General features: G+C 40.9%; 1 protein-coding gene and 1 non-coding gene across 7 annotated transcripts in view; one reads left to right on the top strand and one right to left on the bottom strand.

Annotated features, from left to right (window-relative positions):
- The window catches only part of LOC138971904 (aldo-keto reductase family 1 member A1-like), a 94,050-nt gene that overhangs the window by 15,489 nt on the left and 64,119 nt on the right, over positions 1 to 14,442 (bottom strand). For 2 of the 6 annotated variants that reach the window (XM_070344752.1, XM_070344750.1), the window contains exon 1: positions 1,078 to 1,231. The exons of 1 other annotated variant lie outside the window; for it this stretch is intronic. The gene's annotated coding sequence lies outside the window, so the exon portion shown is untranslated. Of the gene's footprint in view, positions 1 to 1,077; positions 1,232 to 14,442 lie in introns of those variants that run through there. 3 more of the 6 variants (XM_070344743.1, XM_070344749.1, XM_070344745.1) reach the window with 2 other exon arrangements.
- On the top strand, positions 5,119 to 5,191 carry Trnaf-gaa (transfer RNA phenylalanine (anticodon GAA)). Its single transcript has one exon. It is a non-coding gene; the product is annotated as a tRNA-Phe (tRNA).

Here is a 14,442-nt window from a genome sequence, read left to right as displayed (position 1 = left end):
TTGTCAGTAGTGACACAAAGATCACACACGCACCTACTGTCACATACACATACACTCACAAACAACACAACACACACACACACACACCGTGGCACACACACACACACTGACACACACACACACACACCGTGGCACACACACACACACACACACACACCGTGACACACACTGACACACACACTGACACACACACACACACACACACACACACACACACACACACACCGTGGCACACACACACTCACACACTGACACACACACACACTGACACACACACACACACACACACCGTGGCACACACACACACACACATTTTAAAGTCAGGGAAGGTGTGGTGCCAAACAGGAACATTTCAAACATTAACAGGAAACCCTTTTGTACAGTTGATTTGCAAAATGTGACACAACATTTTCTGTGTGTCTCCGTCGTCAAACCCTTCAAAGAACACTCCACTCCCCATTCACTGCTGACACAGTGCAGTTGTTTGAATTGTGACAATAAAACGTGTGCCTTCCTGCACAAGCAATGTTAACGCAAACATCCGGCAACTATTGTTAGCCTAAATCAGATCGCTTGAGTCAAGTTGTATTCTGGTGGACAAGGATAGCCTAAGCTTACTTGTATTCACAGGCAAGATTCCGGAATATTCTCAGTCACGAAATTCCACAACAGTGGTCCTTGTTGGGTTTTCTCGTGTGTTTTAACGTGGCTACCATGCTTTCTCCGAGCTTGTCTGCGTGTTTTAATCACACGATCGCATTCACAACTCAAACTGTTACTGTCCTTATAAAAACAAGGAACATTGCCATTCAGTGCCAGAACACATTGCAAGGTCAAATGTGCTCGTTAGCTTGAAACCGATCTGTGAAGCTCGATACTTATCAAATGTTTAGATTTGAAAAAAAGAAATTTAACATGGGTCTTAAAAGGGACGTTAGACAGACAGGCAGACAGACATACAGACAGACATACAGACAGACAGACAGACAGACAGACATAAAGACAAACACTGCACGAATCAAAACGTACTAGAAGAGAAAAAGAGAGAAAAAAAAGAGAAAACAAGACAACACTCACCAAAGCAATAATACACAACAAGAATCGAAATGAAAGGGATAGCTGTGGACTGTTGCTCCTCTCTGCTGAGTGTGTCACGGCTACCGACCTTTATACAGGCTACGTGGAATCCGGATTACCAGGACACAGACTTGAGCAGTGGAAAGGGGATACGGATATGTCTACGTGCAGGCCTGCTTCACAATGACTGGACACGTGCTAGTACATGTAATACATCCAGCGGCAGTGAGTCAGCTTAAATTTTCTTTTAGTTTACAAAAAAAAACCACATATTTTTTCACAGCTTTGACTCGGGCGTAATCTGCGGAACCTAGACAAGCGACCGTTGAGCGACTAAAACAAATAAAACAGAGCGCATTTTTTAGATTTGAGAAACAAAAGAGCTAAGTTCCGTATAACTCCAATCCAATATGTAGGCTATATTATACAGAAGCTTATTGCATATGTCGTAAAGATTTAGAACACTTATTTCGCTTTGTCACGAGTGGCCATGTTGAATTTTAGCGTCATAAATGTGACGTTTCAGTTCTACTACAAGCTAAGCCTTTGTCTTTGATTTTGCAGAACTTACTCTTGTAAGCGTTAGAAGTCGTTTTAATTTCCATTCAAGTTACGGAATGAACAGTTCTGTGGGTTTTTTTCTTTTATTTTTTAATGAGGGAAAATGTCGGCGCAACCAGGAATCGAGATAACTAGGTCGATCTTACCTGAGATCTCTGATCTTACGTATGCGACGCCCGGTATGCAAAGAGAGACAACCATGGCAGCTGTTTTCCGCAATCAAATGACCAACTCAATTAATTATGCTTACATGTGTAGCTGAATCCGTCAATTCATTTCACAACAATTATTTTGTTCATAGGATCATGTTCATTGTGTCCAAACAATTCATGACTTCGCATGTCTACAGACAAATGATTGATCAATACAAACACTGCCAAAATTACACTTTGCGTATTTTACGCAAATTTACTGGGCCAGTATTATCAAAGAAGCTACAATGTGTTTGGTATTATGTAGTTACTGTGCCACAGCGATGCCCCGCCAAGCGTGACCGCAACATGTTTTGAGAGGCACTCAGCTATAACCACTGTCCGGGTGCGAAACAACGTGAACGTTCCATTTTTACATTCAGTCAAGTAATGACTGAATGTCTTAACATTGGCGGAGACTGTGAGGTTTGTCTCCCGATGTGTGTGTGTGTGTATGTATGTGTGTATATATGCATGTGACAAGCATTTCTCAGAACCTACCCGACGTCTATTTACACCCCCGGTATAGGGGTGTGTATAGGTTTCACTGGATGTGTTTGTTTGTTTGTTTGTGTGTTTGTTTGTTTGTTTGTTTGTTTGTGTGTTTGTTTGTGTTCGCAAGTAGATCTCAAGAATGAACGGACCGATCGTCACCAAACTTGGTGAACAGGTTCTATACATTCCTGAGACGGTCCTTACAAAAATTGGGACCAGTCAAACACACGGTTAGGGAGTTATTGGTGGATTTTGGTTTTTTGGGGGGATCAACTACGGCATAACTCTTCCTTATCTTCTCCATGTTTTCAGCGTTTACCTCCCTTCCTTCGTATGGTGCACTATAGTATGAGGGGGGCATCTTCGGATATTCCCGGCGTTCTGTTACTATTTTTAGAAGGTCACCGCAGTGTCCAGAACGTAAATTGGACCCGTAAATTATCCTCACTGTAAAAGTGCAAAGGTCGAATCAATTTATAGCCACGCGAAAAATACACTCTCATCTATCTCTATATATTTATACAATAGATATAGATATATATATATACGGCTTCTCTGTGTGTGTGTGTGTGTTTGAGTGTGTCTGTAGAAAACACCTGTGTATTGCACAGTTCTGTTTGTGATGTGGTACCTAGGGCGTCGTCGGCAAGTATAGGACTCGACATGATATGATCAGGAATGGCATTATGGCCCCTGAAGCATGTTCGTGCTGTTCCCATTCCACGAGTCTGGAAGGGACCTAAGCTTGACGGGTCCATGGTTCGAAGCCGTCGTACTGTGCGCCACTCAAGCCGGGTATCCGGCGAAGCGGCAGATACACCCCGGACAAATGCCTTCTCAATTGGTGGCAGTGAGAATGGTAAGGACGGGGGTGTTTTTCCTACCTCGGAGGAATTTCTTGTTACTATTATGTTGGCAAAATATTTCAGGAGGTTCAAAGAAATCCACCAAGTTATTGCTGAAATACAGAGTTGTTTTGTGTCATGATAGCCTACCCCTCAAAATTGACGCAAGAACGTTTTTGACCGCTCATGCGATCGACACCTGCATCAGTAGGAATAGCATAGCACACGCAATACGCATGCTAACTAAACAAGAAGGGCAAAGCCCATACGACTCACATGCTTTACACATTTTTCCTACCAAAATACATGTGACCTTGACCCAAGGTCAAGGTCATCCAAGGTCATGCAACACAAAGCTGTTAATTCAAGACATAGGAAGTACAATGGTGCTTATTGGCTCTTTCTACCATGAGATATGGTCACTTTTAGTGGTTCACTACCTTATTTTGGTCACATTTCATAAGGGTCAAAGTGACCTTGACCTTGATCATATGTGACCAAATGTGTCTCATGATGAAAGCATAACATGTGCCCCACATAATTTTTAAGTTTGAAACAGTTATCTTCCATAGTTCAGGGTCAAGGTCACTTCAAAATATGTATACAATCCAACTTTGAAGAGCTCCTGTGACCTTGACCTTGAAGCAAGGTAAACCAAACTGGTATCAAAAGATGGGGCTTACTTTGCCCTATATATCATATATAGGTGAGGTATTCAATCTCAAAAACTTCAGAGAAAATGGGAAAAATGTGAAAAATAGCTGTTTTTTAGGCAACATTTATGGCCCCTGCGACCTTGACCTTGAAGCAAGGTCAAGATGCTATGTATGTTTTTTGGGGCCTTGTCATCATACACCATCTTGCCAAATTTGGTACTGATAGACTGAATAGTGTCCAAGAAATATCCAACGTTAAAGTTTTCCGGACGGACGGACGGACGTCCGGACGGACGGACGGACGTCCGGACGGACGGACGGACGGACGGACGGACGACTCGGGTGAGTACATAGACTCACTTTTGCTTCGCATGTGAGTCAACAAAACAACATGTCCTGGGTAGATAATCGATTTGACTTTTTTCTCATATGTAAAAGTTGCAAAGTTTTGGATATTGTGATTTTTCGTGCAGTTGTAATTGTTCCCTTCCGTTGTTGTTCGGTCCATTTTGACTGTCGGGTACCCTTAATTGAGCGGCGGTCACGTGATTTATGTCAAAGAAATCTTCAAGTTAATCCAAAAGGTGATCCAGATAGTCAAGAGTGAATGAAATGACACGGGATTTTATGCTTTAATTTGGGTTCGAAATGTACGTAGTAGTAAAATTGATATTAAAAGTCCTACGGTTTTTTGCCATTAAGGACTTGTATTCGAAATGTGCGGGCCGATATTCAGTGCCCTTTAAAGCATGAGGGCCCCAAAGGGGGGGGGGGGGGGGGGGGGGGGGGGGGGTATCATCACGATCACGGGAAGGGAAATTTTAGCTTTCACGATCACAGTTACCTTGATTTTTGTTTTCACGATCACAAACACCTTGACGAATAGAGGATCATAGAGTGATACAGCTGTGAAAAATGTACGTTGAAAATAAAATGCTTTGAAATAATGCCCATCACGATCACGAAAACAAATGACGATCACGATCACGAGACTTGATTTTTTTGTCATCACGGATCACGGGCAAAGTCCCATCACGATCACAGAAATGGAAATTTCGGCAATCACGGTCACAGAAAGGTAAAAAAAACGCCAATCACGATCACGATTTTAAACCCTTTGGGGCCCTCAAGCATCGCGAAGAGCAGCCGAGATAGAACGCGCTTTGTATAGAGTAAGGGAGGCAACAAGTACAAATTGTCACTGTCCAGCAAACGCTCCAGGGATTGCGACCCTTGTGTGAGTCACGCTGGGTAGTGGGATTATGTAGGTAGTTAACCCGGCTTCTCTCGTCAGCCGGAATAGCTCAGTTGGGAGAGCGTTAGACTGAAGATCTAAAGGTCCCTGGTTCGATCCCGGGTTCCGGCACGGAACAATTCCGGCGGTTGGCACATTTTTTTTTCTCAAGAGTATTTGACATTTTATCAATAAGAAAAATAGGATTGTTATTGTTATTGTTATTGATAAATAACCCATCTTTTCACAAGTGTATATCATGTTAATAAGGTCGGGTCAAGGTACAGCCAAAGTTTGATCATTTTTGAAATTACATAACTCTTCGGCGAATAATTCTTATAAAATGATCATGTTGAGAGATGAATTTTCTCCACAACAATCTTTACCTGGTCGAAAAAAAAATGCATTTTTACTTATTGTTGTAGCGTGTCAATGTGACGTGTGCCTGCAATAACGCCTCGCTTGACCCCTACCTAGTATTGCACAATTTATGAAAGCGTAAAAAAAGAAACAAGTCGCGTAAGGCAAAATTACTACATTTAGTCAAGCTAACAGAATGAAACTGAACGTAGTCCGCCGCTAGTGCAAAAGGCAGTGAAAGTGACGAGCCTGTTTGGCGCGGTAGCGGTTGCGCTGTGCTTCATAGCACGCTTTACTGTACCTCTCTTCGTTTTAACTTTCTGAGCGTGTTTTTAATCCAAACATATCATATTTATATGTTTTTGGAATCAGGAACCGACAAGGAATAAGATGAAATAGTTTTTAAAAACGATTTCGGAAATTTAATTTTAATCATAATTTTTATATTTTTAATTTTCAGAGCTTGTTTTTAATCCGAATATAACATATTCATATGTTTTTGGAATCAGAACATGATGAAAAATAAAATAAAAGTAATTTTGGATCGTTTTATAAAAAAAATTATTTTAATTACAAGTTTCCGATTTTTAATGACCAAAGTCATCAATCAATTTGTAAGCCTCCATGCTGAAATGCAATACCGAAGTCTGGCCTTCGTCGAAGATTGCTTGGCCAAAATTTCAATCAATTTGATTGAAAATTGAGGGTGTGACAGTGCCGCCTCAACATTTACAAAAAGCCGGATATGACGTCATAAAATACATTTATCGAAAAAATGAAAAAACCGTCTGGGGATATCATACCCAGGAACTCTCATGTAAAATTAGGGCAAAAAACTCACACTTGTAAAAAATGTGGGAAAGGCTTTGCCTGCCATGGCGCTGCCTGCAAGTACTGTTTCCATGGTTCCTGCAAAATAGCTCCAAGCCAATTAGAGGACATAAACATGAGTGTGCAGGGTCGGTGGTCAAACACAAACGGTGGGCAAACACGGCAGCTGCGGGGGCGAAACACGGCAGCTTCGGGGGGCAAACACAGAAGTTGTAGGATAATTCTCATTCTCCGAATGCTTTTCGCTGTCTGCAAGGTCCTAGAAGCTTGAAACTCGGCCTCAGTACTGCAGAAAGGTTCAGGTTTTTGTGGAACTGATGGCAGTTCTTCACATTAAAGTTACCACCAGTAATTTGTTACGAATGCTACGAAATTTGCTTCTGTGCAGTTACAGGCGTGATATTTTACAGAATCACGGCTATAATATACAAAATATGCACCCAAAAAGTACATCGGCGTGTAGAAGAAACACTAACAGATCTAACAAGACATATCTTAATGTGCAAAGTTACGAAATGTTTATAGAAGAAGCTGTTTTATCGAGACACAAACCCCACTCAACTTACCGCTCCAGCGTGCGGGGTGCAAATACCAGTGCGGCACGCAACACACCGCTGCGAAGGAGTCTACGGAGTGTAAAAGGAGAACGGTACCGGGGTAAAGGCGGAACTTACATTGTTACACTAAACACCACTTGTATGAAAAGAGAACTGTTACTAAGAAAACTTTAGCACGCTTACAATTTGCTCTTCCTCTTACTTATTGTGATTGTTACTATGTTAACTCCATCATGACACCGCCACAAACAACACCTAAGTCAACCCAAACACAGACATATGTAAGACAATAACCAACATTAAAGATGCAAGATTTTGTCCATTGTAGAAAACCACATACAATTGATAAATTTATAAAACGCCAATGAAGAAGGACGCTCAGCTGTAGAGAGAAAGAAAGAAAGAAGAGAAAAGGAAGAAAAAAAGAAAAAGAAAAAAAAACCAAAAGAAACCAACAACTTAGGGTTTCATTCTTTTCATTTATTTTTCAGCTTAAAGCGGACTGCATGCAAGTGAGGCAAAAAAAAAAGAAAGAAAAAAAACAAAACAAAAAAAACCACGAGGGTCATTTGATACAGACTAAACTAGTGTCTGTCAGCCACGAGGGTCATTTGATACAGCCGAGTCTGAACTAGTCTGTTAGCCACGGGGGTCATTTGATATAGACTGAAGTAGTCTATAATGCAAGTTAGCCACGAGGGTCATTTGATACAGACCGTACCAGTGTAAAAATCAGGGGTCAGTTTTGATTACATAGCGAGAAATAACACACAAAATTGGAACATCAAGCAATGCTGCCACGTTTGAGCCGCGTGTGTAATAAATGAGTTTGACTATAGCACCTTGGTATTTATTGTACACATAGCCCAAGCGAGTTGCTACTTTATTCTTGCAACATCGCAAAGGTGCGCTGCCCACACGATTTACCGCAAGTTATCCCTCGACCAAGTGCCGAAAATGACGCAGTACGAAGGGAAATATCCGATGTACGTACGATGTATAGCCGGAATTAGTTATCACACCGTGTGTTCCCGGTTAGGCTCTTTGGAACGCCGTTTGGCTCATAACTATTACAGCTGTAGGCCCTAATTTAAAATAAATACACCTGTATTTAATGATAAATACAGCTGTATTTAATAATCAATACATCTGTATTTAAAAATAATTACACCTGTATTTTACAATAAATACACCTGTATTTAATAATAAATACACCTGTAATTATTTTTAAATACACCTGTAATTCCATTTCATGCAGTTTACCGAAACTACGGTTTATGTGAGAGTGCGCATGCGCTAGGCTAGCCATACCCGTATGTGTTATGGCGGCCATGGGCAGCATGTGGGAATTTTCGGCGTAGAAAACTTCATTTTCATCCGGAAATCGACGTAACCTGTTGTGTTTTGTGTGTGAAATTAATTGTTTCTGCTGGACAAAGTAAGTGCTTTATCCTTTATCGTGCCGAGTTCGAAAAAACCGCGAGTCGCGATGACAGAGAAACAAGTAGAGTTGGAACTCGATTCTGACTCAGAATTGAATGACTTGGAGAACATCCACGCACCCGACACGGGTGGAAAGGAAAAACCACAAACAGTCACTCTACCAATCTCGGATTGGGAAAAGATGAAGAGTTAAAATGAAAAAAATTTGAAGTTTCTAACTATTGTGGTAGACAAAGATGGCGACTCGCCCAAAACGAAACAATCGAAAAAGAGAAGACGTGACGTCAGTGATGACGAACAATCTGTGGAGACTGGGGATGATTTCGATCACCTTCTTGAAGAAATGTGTAAAACTCAAGCATCAGAATCTCGACCCGAGGCTGAACTGAACGACCCCAATGAGAGTGAAATTATGAATGAACTGGAGCAAGATTTTGACATTTCTGAGACTCTTGGTGATGAAGTTGCAGATCGAATTGCGAAACTTGTATCAGTGATGGCAAAGGGTCAGATGACCGAAGAAAAGATGAAGCAAAACGAAAGAGAGTTTAAACGCCCAAAGAACATTGAGACAGGCGTCCCAAAAGTGAACCCCGATATCTGGGGTTTGATGGAACACAGTGCAAAAACGTATGACTTAAAATCACAACGTCAACAGAAGTTACTGTACACGGCCAACAATGCTCTTGTTGTGGCCTGGGATGTGTCCCTAAAATTGGGGGTTGCCAGTGAGGAACAGAAAAAGCTGATCAAAACAATTGCTGAGGCAAGTGGGCTGATATTAAAAACAGTGTATGACATGTCACTGGACAGAAGAGCAAAAATACTGTCTGGACAAAATGTGAACAGAAAATACAGAAAACTGGCATCCTCAAACATACCAGTCACTCAGTGGCTATTTGGGGATGATCTCAAGTCAGCGTGTGCTGATATTGACTGTACAACCAAACTTGGACTTGCCTTTACTCAATCAAGTAAAGGGCAAAAATATTTCCCATCCCGTCAATATGCACCAAAAAACTCCGAATGGAGAGGAAGAGGAAGGTGGAACTGGAACGGGAAGAGAGGAGCTCAGTTCAGGGGGAGAGGGAGAAGTCAAGGGAGACCATTCTTCTCCGGCACGACAAGCAGGCAAGCAGAGTAGACAACAAAGAGGTATGTGAAATAAAGAATGCCACATTTGAAGCAGGTAAACTGAAACATTTTGTTCACAATTGGAAGAAATTGACATCTGATTCCTTTATTCTAGATATGGTACAGGGAACAGAAATTCCTTTGAGTGAAGACATTGAGAAGGTGGAAACTCAGCATGAGGCCAAAAATCAAGTTCCTGGTCACTTATTTCAGATAATGGATGCAGAAGTAGAACATCTATTGAGTATGCATGTCATTGAGCCATCAAAACCAGAAGAAGATGAGGTGGTTTCACCTATTTTTCTTGTTGAAAAGCCAGATGGGTCACATCGGCTCATTGTGAACTTGAAAAGATTCAATGAATCCGTTGCGTACGAACATTTTAAAATGGATAACTTGTCAACTGCTACACAAATGATGACTAAAGACTGTTATATGGCCTCAGTTGATCTTAGACACGCTTACTATTCAGTTCCTGTCAAACATCAGTTCAGAAAGTTTCTAAAATTCAGATGGCGTGAACAAATGTTTCAGTATACATGCTTTCCAAATGGTTTGAGTAACTGTCCAAGGTACTCCACAAAGCTGCTAAAACCAGTGTATGCAAAGTTGAGGGCACAATGTTTTCTGTCTACCTCATACATTGATGATTGTTATTTACAGGCAGACACAGTTGAAGAATGTGAAGTGAATGTCAGTGAGACAGTAAAACTCTTTGAATCTCTTGGTTTCACAATACATGATGACAAATCTGTTCTCAATCCAAGCAAACGGTTAAAATACCTTGGGTTTTGGTTGAATTCTTAAGATATGACTGTATCACTTCCAGAGCAAAAAAGGCAGAATATAAAGGCAGCCTGTTACAGACTCAAGGGAAAGAAAAGAGTCAGAATCAGAGAACTGGCTCAAGTCATTGGAATGTTGGTTGCCACTTTTCCTGCTAATAGGTGGGGACCTCTGTATTTCAGACAGTTAGAAAAAGACAAGTCTGATGCCCTTAAAGTAGCAAAAGGAAATTTTGAGTCTTTAGCTAATCTATCTGACAATGCTTGTTCAGAGTTAGACTGGTGGATTGAGAAAATTGATGAGTCATACCATACAGTGCAAAATGCATGCCATGACATAACAATCCAGACTGATGCTTCTTCTACAGGAGGTTGGGGCGCAGTGTGTGGAGACCTGAAAACAGGGGGACGATGGTCAATGAATGAAAGAGCTTTTCATATAAATGTGCTTGAATTACTGGCAGTAGAATATGCACTGAAAAGTTTCAAAGCAAAACTCACAGGGAGACATGTCTTGGTGTTATCAGATAACACTTGTGCTATTGCCTACATAACGAATATGGGAGGATCACATTCACATGAATGTAATGTGTTGGCAAAAAGAATCTGGATTTGGTGTAAAGATAATTTGATTTGGTTATCTGCTACACATATTCCTGGGAAATGTAACACTGAAGCAGATATGCAGTCACGTCAGTTCAATGACCGTACAGAATGGAAACTGAATGATGTTTTATTCCCCCCTCTGCTTCTTTACCTCTGTAAACTTGTAGGGGTAGTTATTTTTCGATAATGACCCAGCAACCAAACAAATAACGACCCAGCAACAGCCTGAATCCTCGATAGTGCAATGGGTTGAGAGGTTGTTCTGTTTCGGTACTACTTTTTGCGACTGAAAAGTTTCGAACGCTCTAATGTACGAAGTATACATCTCTGGAGCAAACAATACAAACATACCACATTTAAATTAACAACTACAGGCCTGAACACATGAATCTCCATATAAAATCCATGAGTTCGGTTGTTTTCTGAATCTCATCTGCCGTGCTCAAGCCGTTCATCACACTCATACTTTGTCTAGCGACAAGAGTAGTTCCCCTTCTTTTCACTCAGTTCCTTCGACAACAGACTGCAATCCGACGGTCAGTTTTCAACAATATTTCATTTAATAAACACATCACACGCAACCAAATGCACACATCTCATCAATTTAAACAACATAAAGGGGTTTCATACACTATTTTCCCCAGAAAACTGAACTTCATACAGTTTTTAACGTTGAAACACGGGTGCAAAAGTTCGTCTGCTAGTCCCATTTGACGAAAAAACATTATCCTAAGCGATACCAAAACATATACAGAACACACAATATCTGCCTTTGCCGCCACAGCAGAATAACAGCATATCTGTGTACTTGATTTTAGCCCAAAATAGGAAAACTGACAAGAAGTGTTAACAGAATGGAATGATTTGCACGGAACTATACAACCGCGCATTAATCGATCGCCCGCGCAGGTTGACTGGTTGAGAGAATAGGATTCGATCAAACTTTCGCAAAAAAAACTCCTCTTTTCTTTGAATAACTGAAGAAAGGAGGAATAAAGAGGTTACACACCTCGTCTCAGTGATTATAAAAAATAATGGTCTCAGTTCGCGGTCATGAAAAAGCTCGCTAAAGCTCGCATTTTTCATGATCCGCTAACTTCGACCATTATTTTTGATAATCACTGAGACTCGGCATGTAACCTCTACGTATTTCATAGGCTTAAAGAGACACTGCTGAATCCAGAAATTGATCTCTTTGCCTCAAGGTTGAATTTTCAGGTAAAACCTTTCATGTCATGGGGACATGATCCAGAAGCGTATGCAGTCGATGCATTTGAACACAACTGGTCAAAATGGCTGATATATGCATTTCCTCCTTTCAGTCTGATTCAAAGGGTGCTGATGCAGTGGAGGAGAGACCGGGCAGACGGCATGCTGATTGTTCCCCTGTGGCCAACAGCGGTGTGGTTTCCCCAGCTTCTGCGGTTGCTAGTCCAGGAACCTGTGATTCTTCCGAAAGGGAAACGTCTTCTGACTTTACCACACAGCAATGCAGCACATCCACTTCAGAGAAATCTACGTCTCCTGGCTCGTGTCTTATCAGGCAATCTCTCGAGACACGAGGCCTTCATGGAAAGACTCAAAGCATCATCTGTGCTTCATGGAGAAGTACAACCAAGAAACAATATGCCTGTTATCTTGCGAGATGGCGATCCTTTTGTGCTCAACGGTCAAGTGATCCCTTGCGTCCCTCTGTAAATCTAGTGTTAAGTTTTCTCACTGATCTCTTTGAAGCTGGATTAGGTTACAGTGCAATTAATACTGCCAGAAGTGCACTTTCTTCGGTTATTTTGATGTCAGATAAATCTACAATTGGTACTCATCCTTTGGTTGTGAGATTTTTGAAGGGAGTTTTTGAACTCAGGACACCAATGCCAAGGCATTCCAAGATATGGGATGTTGGTGATGTTTTGAAATACTTTAAGACTCTTCCAGACAATGCTCAGCTTTCATTGAAAGACATAACGCTGAAAGTATCGGCTTTACTTTTGTTGGCATCTGCCCAGAGGGTGCAAACTCTTCATTTGATGAACCTAGAATCTGTTTGTTTTTCAGAGAATAAATGTGTTATTTATGTAACCAAGTGCAAAGGATTTGCGGTGTAGGGGAAACAACTACGTTACTACTTAGTTAGAAAGGGATTGGACCGCGGGTTTGATTTCCCTTTGCGTTGCTGAGGTTAAAATGTAGATTTGCTGCAAATTATGTTTTGATAACAAAATACGTTTTTGTGTTATTAAGATTTTATTTTGATTGACAGGGTATGAGTTCACAAAGGATTTGTGAGTTGGAAAGTGGTTTGAATCACGAGTACTGAAGGATTTAGGTTTTTGGCAGGAGAGTATTTTTGGGTCATGTGATTGGAGACGCGCGCGAAGCTGTTCCTTTTCCGCCTCACTGCGAAGTCGAGAAGACATGCTGGCGTAGTACTGAGAAAAGAATCGGGAAAGAAATAGAGATTCTTGGCAGCATCCGGTGATCTAATGTGGTAGATTGTGATGCCAGACGTGGAGGTAATTTTGATTTTATATTTGTATGATCGATGGTGAGATTAAGGATGAAAATTTGTTGGATTTGAAGTGGTGCTTGTTGTGAGAAAAGCCTGTTTGTGGATGGCGCCGGTGCAAATCATATTTTTGATGAAAATTGATGATTAATCACAGGTATATTGGTAAAATAGGATGATATTTTGGGAGAATATTATGTTGGTAGTTATAAGGAATGGGTTTGAAAACGATTGATCAGAAAATTGAACTTTTAGTTGAGTTGTGAAAGACAGTCTATTTATGACGAGGTGACGTCACAGGGTTGATTAAGGCAAAGGGAGCCACTAAAATCTAAATTTGTATTTACTTCTACCATAGGCTAATGTTATATGCTTATGAAGTGGTAAGGCATATACGATTTCAAAACGGATAACGTTTTCAGTACCGTCACTGTCCGTTACCATGGAAACGGCAATCTCCAACTGCCAAAATGGGTTGCTAGGAACACGTTTTTTAGCTTCCCCTTAAATCATAGGAATGTGATTTTTTGTATGTAGGATGTAGGAGTCCATAGTTGTGGAATGACAACAGGGATTTTTTCTAGGATGAATAGTTCTGATAAAATATTTTTTTTAGATGAATTATCATGTTTTTCAGCACAATTTTAGTAAATATGACCCGCCTGAACAGTTATTTATTAATTTAAAGAAAATTCCTGTTGTCATTCCACAGGTTGTCCTCTGATAAGCATGTCCCTTAAGTTTCATTGCATTCTGAACAGCTGGATTGAAGAAAAACAGTTTCCTAGAAAGCAGGTCATGCAAAAACGCTAAACAGAGAAACAAGGCCGAGAACATTTCAAAGCTCTTTCATTCACCCTAAATCAATGTTAACATAGTTCAGGTATTTTTCACAGACACCTGGTAACTACATGCTTACCTAAAACTGCCCAGCAGCATATGCTGCACCCCCTTGTAGTCTGATGAGCTCATCCTGTCTTTTGAGTTTAGCTGTAAGCACAGTGTCGCGTCTCTTGTTTAGCTGATCTTTCTTGAACCTGAGGCTGCCAAGAACCCTTTTACACTCCTAGCCTTGTTTAGTCTTTTCATGTTACAGCCTGTTGTAAAGCCGTAGAACTGTGCAGTGTTGAGAGCAGCCGCTGGTTCAAAATTGAATTCCCT

Source organism: Littorina saxatilis, linkage group LG7 (assembly GCF_037325665.1).
Source record: "Littorina saxatilis isolate snail1 linkage group LG7, US_GU_Lsax_2.0, whole genome shotgun sequence".
Classification (NCBI taxonomy): Eukaryota; Metazoa; Mollusca; class Gastropoda; order Littorinimorpha; family Littorinidae; genus Littorina; species Littorina saxatilis.
The sequence above is the reverse complement of the archived record's forward strand: the minus strand, read 5'-3'. Positions and strand labels throughout refer to the sequence as shown.